Here is a 10,506-nt window from a genome sequence, read left to right as displayed (position 1 = left end):
TTTTAATGTGCTGAGCCACTGAGATCTAATAATTCCGCACTTTTTTCAAAAATAATAACATTATCATATACTTTGTCTATTGTTACGTTTAGTCTGAATAAATATATAAGCACGCATAATATAATAACATTATAGTGCTAGTGTAAAATATAAGGTAGGTAATAAGTATTACAATATAAGTATTTAAAACGATAAATATATATGATTTATAGATTATGGAGTAAATATAGGTTAGAGTACGATAAATATTGGTGGTTTATACATTAAAAGGTATACCAATGTAATGGATTCATATTCCAAAAACAAAACATGCACGTAGTGGGCGGATGAACGAATGGTGATAGGCGATTTGGATACTCCGTGGCAGGTGGTTTGCTTACAGGACATCCATCCGGCTCCATGCAGTCATCAATCGGTTGTTCCCAGCTGCCAACTTCACAGGGGCCGAGCTCCGGATTACATAATGGCGGATGGACGGGCGAACTCAATGCTGATCCTATATTATTTCATAGCAATGAGGCCATTAGCAAATTAGAATATATACGTACTACTGTTGTAGTACAATTGTGTCATATTACGGGTTGCATTGTTATACAGAGAACATACGCAAACGTGTTCTCAAAAGGTACCTAAATCCGGTAACCGTACATACAACATAGGTAATAGGTACATTATACACTAAATCGAGTAAAGTCAAAGAGTAGAACTCGATTTGTCACCTTTTTGAAAACACGATTGCGTACCTTTGTGTTCGCTGTTCCATCAATGGAAACCATAAAACTACACGATTGCGTAGGTACTTAAACGTTATACAATTTATAACAATACTATTTTCAAAAATCCATGCGAGTTTTGATAAACATGTACCTGTTGGGGCTAAAGAGGATATATTGAATATAAATTATAATAATCCGTACTTGGGTATAAAACTGTATTTATTTTAACGTGGATAGATACGTAATACGTATAGAATAAGTTAACAAAATAATATAATTAATAGCAAATGGTGTATAACGCGCTTAACGGTATGTGATCTTTCCATTGGCTATGACTAAAGTCTAAGATTACCTATGTAGGTACTGGAATTGGAAAGGAGTCGCTCCAGCAAAGTCTTAAATAAATTATTTTAATACCGGTCTACCAGTAACAAATATAAATTAATTTTCTTGGCTCCAGCACACCACCCGTCATTTTACGGTTGCCAAAAATACCAGCAAAAACTACATATTGAAATTAAAACATAAGAATTGATACAAAAATAATAATTTAATAGATTTGCTGATTGTAATTATTATTTTCATTGCAATTTCCATGTTATTACTAGGTATTAAATATTTTATATCCGATCTAAACTACACGATCTGAACGGCCGGCAGTCAAGTAGGTAGGTAATAAAATCTACAGTGGTAACTTAAGTAGTTTGAAGTTTTATTTCACTATAATCATATTTTGATATCGTTTCCAGTAACGTTTTGTCTATAATAGGCATCAGCTGTCTTGATAAGATAATATTATAAATTATAATGTAAAAATGAATTAAATTCCTCACATTCCAGACAACTTAGCAAATAAAAAAAAAATACCCTGTATTATTAATAAGATCACGTTGTAAAGTTCTAGGCGTAGTGCTTATTTATAATATTTTTAGTCAAGACATACCTAGTGATAAAAAACAAACGTATATATTTGAATATAACATAAATGTTGAAAATATTTTACTTAAACGAAATCGCACTAAAGGTAAACAACAACTTACTGATGTAGGTACGTCTCTAATGAACAGTAAAATAAAATCGCAGTTTGAATATAGAAATATTTGACTCGATAATGTATTAGGTAATCTAATATTTTTACAAATATTGCTTTTTTGAAAAGTTAGTAAATTATTATTTTTTTGTATTGATGGCGAGATAATGAATATTATAATCTAGTTAGCTAATTCAAACGTCGTAAATAGATACATATGTAAAGGTACTAGGTAGTAATATGTTTTACCGCAAATAAATTTGAATTTCTGAAAATAAAATAATTTGAATTGAATAAATGAATAATTGAATTGCACAGTAAATAATTTTTGAAATAACATGTAGATTGTAGGTACATACCAAAACAAATTCCTAGGTACACGCTAATTATCCAATATTTATACCAGAGACTAGAGACATTATATTATATAATTAAGCCTTTACTCAATGTCATTACTAACCTGTGATTAATATCAAAGCCAAAAGATACTTGATGTATTTGTTCATGGTCGAAGTCAGGAGAAGTTATTAAAATTATATTTAATTCTTCGAAACAAGTCGTCGAACACTGAATAACATCAGTTCACATCGGCTGTTGAAATGAATGCTGGTATGGGCGCTATGTTATAGCAGCGCTAGGACCAGACGAACTAATGTGGTACTACTGTCTTATTTGTCTGTATAACTATAAAACTATATAAAATGAAACTAGAATGTAAAGAATGTTAACGGCAGTGATAGACAGGGTATTATGATGCATACAAATGTTTCATTGACAGACGACATATTAATCTTAAAATGTAGGTACAAGCATTAATAAATACAGCAGACGTCTACACATTTAAAAAATAATCATATCAACAGTGCATTATTTACCTACTAATGGGCAAATAATATATATTTAATGTGTATATATACATACAACTTAATATAAAACACATAGTGAATAGTCACATTTCATTGGAATACTGCAGGAAACATTATTATTGTACCTACAATGCAAAAAGACTTACATTTAGGCACCTAACGTGAAACATTGAAATTTTTTTTACACAAATAAAAACACAATTTTTTTTTCAACACAATGTTCAGTGTTCTAAATTCTAATGTAAGAATTCAGTAGGTACACAATAAACATGTATACTATTGTTTACCTACTTGTATCATTTATTATCATTTTGAATTCCATTTTAAATGTATAATACCAAAGGTTAGGTATACATTTAGGTACCATGCAATTATGATTGTGATTTATGAAAGTTATATGAATATCATGAAATTTTCAAACACTGCCTATCCGCACATTTTATAAATCAAAATTGTCGTTTTTTCACAGTAGGTATACTATGAGTGACATCTGTTTTATATTACGTAGATTGAAAATTGGTACCTATCCACTTTTTGCTTACCTAAAATCTTTATAGTAACTATGGGGAATGGTAAGCTTTTACAAATGTAGGTCATCTCCTACATAGACATAGTGTTAACTCCTACAAACTATAGAAAAATAGTAGTTTTTTACAAAAAAGTCGAATTAATTTTTGTTTTGACAAGTGGATATTGCTAGTACCACTGTTTTGTTCTCCTAAGCACACTTATAATTTATATATATTATAAAATTTAATAATTTTCTCCAGCTTAAACCGCTTAATTATCATACATTATTAAATATTAATAACCAAATGACTTAGGTAAAAATCAAACCTTTGTTTTTTTAATTTTCGATATTAAAAATAATATAGTCTCGCAATACATTAAATACAATATAAAAAACTTAAATAATGGGTTATAATAATATTCAAATAAATTAAAAATTGTTTTGAAAAAAAATAAAAATGTAATTAAACAATATAGTCATATTCATTTACGTTTATTTTTATTGCATACCCTGGAGATAGGTAAACTCTAAACGTGAAATTTCTCCTCGTCTATATTCCACATTTTGTGTAAGTATAAATTCATATTTTAAAATTGTTTATGTCTGTCTACGTTGTGTCATATGGCTGCTTCTAATTTTAATATATGTCTCGGTCTGTGTATCTTTCAAAACTTTCACGAATAAATGGAGATTTGGATGATGATGATAAAAACTACTATTATATCTTGAATGAAAAGATTCACATGCATTAGTAGTCTCATTAGAAGACCACAATTTCAAAGGAAATACTGAATACGAAAAAATATAATTTTCAGATAAATAGTCACAATATTGTTCATCATAGCGTCGTCATAATGCACTGCACATTAAACACGTTCTATTCAAGTGTTTGTATTTTATCATAAAAATATATTTTTATTTTTATTTTTATTTTCAAGTTATAATTTTTAGCTTTTTGACCTTTTCAATTTCCAAATCGTGTATTCAAATAAAACTTTGGAGTGTAGGATATAACCCTATTTTTTTTTAGGTAAAAATAGGAGACTACAATATCTTTTATTTTTCGGTAAAAAGGTTATTCATGTAAGAGATTACATTTTGCCATAACTATATTTAGGTTTTGTTTGTTTCGTTATTATTTATATTGTAACTACCTATCTAGATTAAAAGGACAACAGTAAGGTTTGTATAATGTTTATTGTTTAAGTTATTATATAAGTATGAGTTATCATGTACCTTGTACCTTGTACCTTTGATAACTAGTACATTGTAACTTTTGTACCTCGTACATTTTACTTTGAACCTTGTACATTGTATTTTGAACCTTTTACCTTGAACCGATGGAAGACATAAGAGATGAAAGCCAAAACGAGATAAGCAAAAATTGGCGTTAACACGTTTGGGCACAAAACTATATTTTTACTTGGGGTTTGGGAAAACGATGGGTAACACACATTTGAGAACACATTTTTTCAGACACCAAAAATGAATCAAACGTTTGGGTACATCATATTTTTAAAATAATTCTACGTTTGGTACTAACGTTTATGTACACATTATTTACTATTTAACTTTTTAGAGCCTATATTAGCGTTACCCATGGAGACACCTCGAGGAGAGATTTTATAGTGCGTGGGAGAATACCCGCTCTTCTGGCAGATGCATAACCTAGTAGACAGCAGACCTAACCTAACCTATAACGGCGGTAGACTTAACCAGTATAATAAGAAAAGTACATTTAGTCACCCCTAACGACAACCAGCCTCGGTCACTGCTGTTGATAAACTGGGGAGGACTGTCGGTCGTCTTATCCTTATCAATTATCTGCACCGCTACATATCAAATAGGCGTAATTAGGTATAAATTAATGTAATTTCTGATCTATATTACTTTTTTACCGGAATATCTGCCAGTAACAATTATAAATCCAACACATCACCCGGCATTTTACACTTAGGTACCGAAAAAACCAGCAAAAAATACACACTGAATTTGTAACATAATAAATAATAATTAATATAAAAATAATAATTCAATACTGATCATTATAATTAATACATATAAACAGGACCGGCTCAAGCGAAAATAGTGAACTAGGCCAAATCTAATTTAGCCACTCTTAACAATATAATATTTTCAGTATTTTTAAAATGCCACCCTCTTACTAAAGTGCTGCTTAAGTGCCACCCTAATGCCGCGTGGGCCTATGTCGCCTGCCCCTTGAGCTGGTGTTGCAGGTTTCTAATACCCTCAAATATTTTTACCCCCGGGGGTAAAATTATCCTAGGATAACTTTACTGAGGGTAAAATCAACCTAGTATATTTACCTCCCCCACCGGTAAAATTGATCGACAGGAGGGTAAAAATATTCTAACATATATAATATATATAAACACATTATAACCGGGCGGGTAAAAATAATCTACTATAAAAATTCACATGAGACATAAATATATCCTAGTATATTTTAAACAGATAGTTAGTTATATACTAGGATATTTTTACCCCCCTTAAAAATACATTGTTACAATATTATGCTTATAGCTTATGGATTTGTCTTCAAAGTTAAAATTCTATAGGTAATATAAACATAATTTTGTTTTTTGTAATTTCGTTTCTGTGTAGTTAATAATAATTATTTAGTAGTTAGTTGTTAGTACTAATTACCATCGACCTATCAAGATAAATAATTTGTAAAAATTATTAAGTAGGTATACTGATAATAGTGAATAGGTAGGTACTTACAGTTTTTTATTGTAAAACCATATTTTAAGGACTATTATCCATTATCCTTATTATACACATTTTAATAATTCAGGAACTACTTATTATAATTTTTATTTAGATACACCTACATTTACAAGAACATCCTATGCTAGATAATTTGTAGTAAACATTTAAATTTTCATTTGATAAATATAAGTTTGCATATCCACAGGACACTGTTTAATAGTTGTACAAAAAATATCAGGAATTTGAATATATCGTCTTTGCTATCTTTAGGTATACTTAAAAATTCTAAAAATCATAATTTTAATAAATGTATTTTTAATGGAAAAAATTTGATGTGCATTTTTTCACTAAAATGTCAAGTAAATTTTGTATATCATTATGGGGCCCCTTAAAAACTTTGGTGGGCCAGGCCAACACTGGACAAAGTCCATACACCAGTCATAGAAAGTGGCGCCGCGTGCTATAAAGACGTATATATACGTATGCACTTAGTTTGCAAATAGAGGTGGTTCCAGAAACTTTGTTAGGGGGGGGGGGGGCTAGTTATAATTTTCACAAATTCATAATAACAAATACAAAGCAACAATTTGTATAACATAAATTCAAGTCTTCTATTTAGAAATACGGGTTTTGGGACTTGGGGGGGAGGGGGCACGGCCCCGAAGCCCCCCTGGAACCGCCTCTGTTTACAAATGGATCGAACGTAGAATAGGTATATACTATTACTCGTACGCTAAAAATGTTTAGGACCTTTCTTGTCACAAATCTTACTATCTTCAATTTCCATGTAAACTATTTTTATTGTAGTTATCAGTTTAAGAGATATTGTAAGAGAACCGTAAAAAAGTGAAAAGTTTCGTATACCTGTAAACATACGATATACACGTCATTATAGCGCGCGGCGCCACATTCTATGACGGCCGTTAGACTTTGTCGCTCATTTATTACTCTTACGGTAAAAATGTTTAGAATCTTTCTTGTCACAAATTTAACGATATTTAATTTTTATATAAGCTATTTTTATCTTTAAGTTAATAATTTTAGAGATATTGTAAAAAAACCTGTAAAAAGTGAAAAATTTCCCCTAAAATCCAAGATGGCGGAAGGTTTCAGAGCATGGAGGGATGTCGCATTTTTTTGGTCAATCAGGGCCCCAAGACGAACCTTATCGCCAAGTTTCAAAACTTAAGTATTTTTTGCAAGGCAACGCCTTTTTTGGAGCCCTTTTGACTGTATATTTATACCTACCTAATTTGTAACAAAACTGTTCGAAATCGCGGATTCTCATAATGTACATACTACATATCGGTAATTTTTTCATCTTTATGGTATTTTATTAGGTTTTGCGTTGTCTGGAAAAGTTTATAAATAGAATATGTTATATTCTTATACATTGCTGAAAAAGAAAAGTATAAAGGCGACAATATAAAAAAATTGAATGTATTGTCAAATTTCAAACTTACAATTGTTCGTCAAAAATGTATCTTGTAAAATGTATATTCATACTTCATAGGTACCAACTACATTAATTTTTTTTTTAAATATTAATTATTATAATCAACCGACTTATTATGATATCATATATTATTGAATAATGAATATTGATATTATTATTCTATTAAAATTAGCATTGACAAATACGTATCTGGCGTTTATAATGTACCTATACCTAATATCTATATGATATTATACTATAGCAACACTTCCAATCATACCTAGGTATTCTAGACAGTCTGTGAAAAATGGGAAGGGCATTGTTGTTGGTTGAATTATGAATATATCATAATATTTTAAAAATGTAGGTTAAATATAAATTTGATGCAGGGATTTACTAAATCCCTAACCATAATACGGCTTGGGGGTTTTGTCACTGGACAGCCTCCATCCTCATAAATATATATATATTTTTTTTTTATTAGAAAACAAGAATATATTACAATCTGTATTCTGTAATAATATATACAATAGGTAATATGGGGAGTACAAGTATACAAGACGGACGGTATGATAGAAGGAGGGTCCGATGACCCTACTTCAAAATATAAAAATATTATAATGTAAATATTCTCAATCATATTTATCCTATTTGCTTATTTTGCATATTTTGCTACAGATTCTTAAGTTTCTATTTAATAAAAAAAATATATATATATAAATACGTCAATTTTATAATGCAATAATATAATTATGAAAGCTCGTTATCGGAACCAATTCGTAGTATTATTTGAAAAACAAAAAACAAATATTAATGTACAATTTTTTTTATATCTATAGATATAAATAATAAATATTGATGTATATAAAAAGTAAATAGTATCATATCTGCTCCAATATAATTATTTAGGATATACATTTTTTGTATTTAATAGATTTCTGTATTAAAATTATTTACGTACAGCAGTCAGAAATGTAAAATAGTGGTAATTATTTTAATTATACAATTTTAAAAAAATATATAAAATCATACTTGAGCAATATAACATGTGCAAATTCGGTCAGAGTAAGTCATAGATTTTTTTGGATACTACTAAGAAATACACACAGACGATGCACTTGTTGTATCAAAATTATTAGTATATTTCTTGTCTAATAATTTTCATATTTCATGCATTAATTTATCAAAGTCGGCACATTTTAAACTGAAAAGCATACCTTCATTTGCAGTATTCATAATCAAAATCTTAAATAGGAATAACTTATAATATGATAGTCCATAGACTCCATAGTCGTCAAAGCTACTATAAATTAATTATAAAATTAAAAATAACAACGTGGTACATCTAACCCTTTGACGAGTATCGACGGAAACTCCGTCAATCAATAATGTAGCTCTATAGAGGAATGACGTATATTTCCGTCATGATGTAATTTCTAACGTCTTTGATTTTTAATATTTTCAGGAGTGCTATTATCAATAATAAACTTATCATGAAATATTTACCCAAGGTGTATTTATATACACCTTGTATTTACCTAAATATTTTGACTAATTTGATAACTAAAATCCACACTTTTATCAGTGTTACCTATTAAAATATACATTTTTTGAAAAAGCGTATCAAATCTTTGTGTATATGTTGCCTATACTGTACAATTTGTATCATAATATTTGGCTTTGATTATTAAGTAGTGCGGCGTAAATTTCCGTCATTACTATCGTGAAAAGTGCGGTTTTTTGGTAAAATAATTCACTCTCTGGGTGTACAACTATGGAAAATAATTTACTCGTCAAAGGGTTAATAATACAAGCCCAATTAGTAATTTTACATAATATATGAATGATTTTGTTTTAACTGCCATTCACTATTAAATTTATTTGTCATGTAGGATATAGGTTATTAATTCAGGGCTAAAAGAATTACTGGAGGGACTAGCCAGAGGGACTCCCGGGGCTAGGAGGGACATGTCAGGGCTATAAGGGATCTGCTAGACCTAGGAGAAACTTCCGGTTAGAAATCACGAGGTCGAAGAAAAATGGCTGCAAAGGTTAGAATCTCCATTACCTGTGAACTGTGGACGTGCTAAGACGATTTACTCAATGACCTCGTTAATTACTAATTTATTACTAATTTGAATATACATTGATTAATATGGACACTATTGTGTGTTTTGGGCATTTTTAAATTATCATGAAATAAACAACTTATCTACTTTAAAAAATTCTCGCACATGTTCTGGGGAAATAAATAACTAATAACATGATATGCGAACACCGTAATAAACGAACCGCAATAAACGAACCGTAATAAACGTATCTACTGATTTTCATTTCTTCGTACAATCAAGAATTCTAGAATCTAGATTTCAATTTTTACCACATTTTCGTCACAAAGAGTCTCATAAAATCTTACATACCTATATACCATATGCGCAAAGAGGGGGCGATTTAGGGGACGAGCCTCCTCTAACAATTTTAACAGTCCTCTCAAACAGTTTCTAATTTTTTTTTAAGCTTGTTCAATATTATATTAATAGGGCTTCAGGTTTACTACAATAGTATATGGGCCTCCCCAAATCTCAAACGCTACCTATTTGCATTTATTTTAAGAAATATTTTTGAATGTTATCCAAATATAATATTTCCCGACAATTGTACGTAAATACATAATAATAATAAAAAATACGAAATATTCATAAATAATATGCTAATAAAAGTGCACATGTAAATTTAAACTTTGTGTTTAATTTTGCGATTTCATTAAAATAATAAAATTTACGACCACTACAAAAAAACATGCGAATGCGAACCCTAGATTCATTATATATCCAGTAGACAAGAAGATGGTTAATTTCTAATCAAAATGCTATACTTAGTATTTATTATTTTTTATACTTTTATTAAATATTATTAAATTAATTTTTCTTTAGATTCAAACAAAATTGAGTAGTCATACTATGTCGGTGAACTAACATTTTATTAGTTATTCCCTAAAATATTTTGAAATAGACTTTGAATATACCTTCAGGCTTCCATTATTTAAGAATATTATTTACTATAATAACTAAGAAAATTATACTGGGTGATTCTTTTATCATAGAACACTCATTATTTCAAAAAGTATAAATTTTTTTGAAAATAATTTTTACATAGTTTCTAGTCGCTTATGAAACAACTTTTTTCTTAAAAAATTATATTTTTAAATATTTTTT

Source organism: Acyrthosiphon pisum, chromosome X, assembly GCF_005508785.2.
Source record: "Acyrthosiphon pisum isolate AL4f chromosome X, pea_aphid_22Mar2018_4r6ur, whole genome shotgun sequence".
NCBI lineage: Eukaryota > Metazoa > Arthropoda > Insecta > Hemiptera > Aphididae > Acyrthosiphon > Acyrthosiphon pisum.
The sequence above is the reverse complement of the archived record's forward strand: the minus strand, read 5'-3'. Positions refer to the sequence as shown.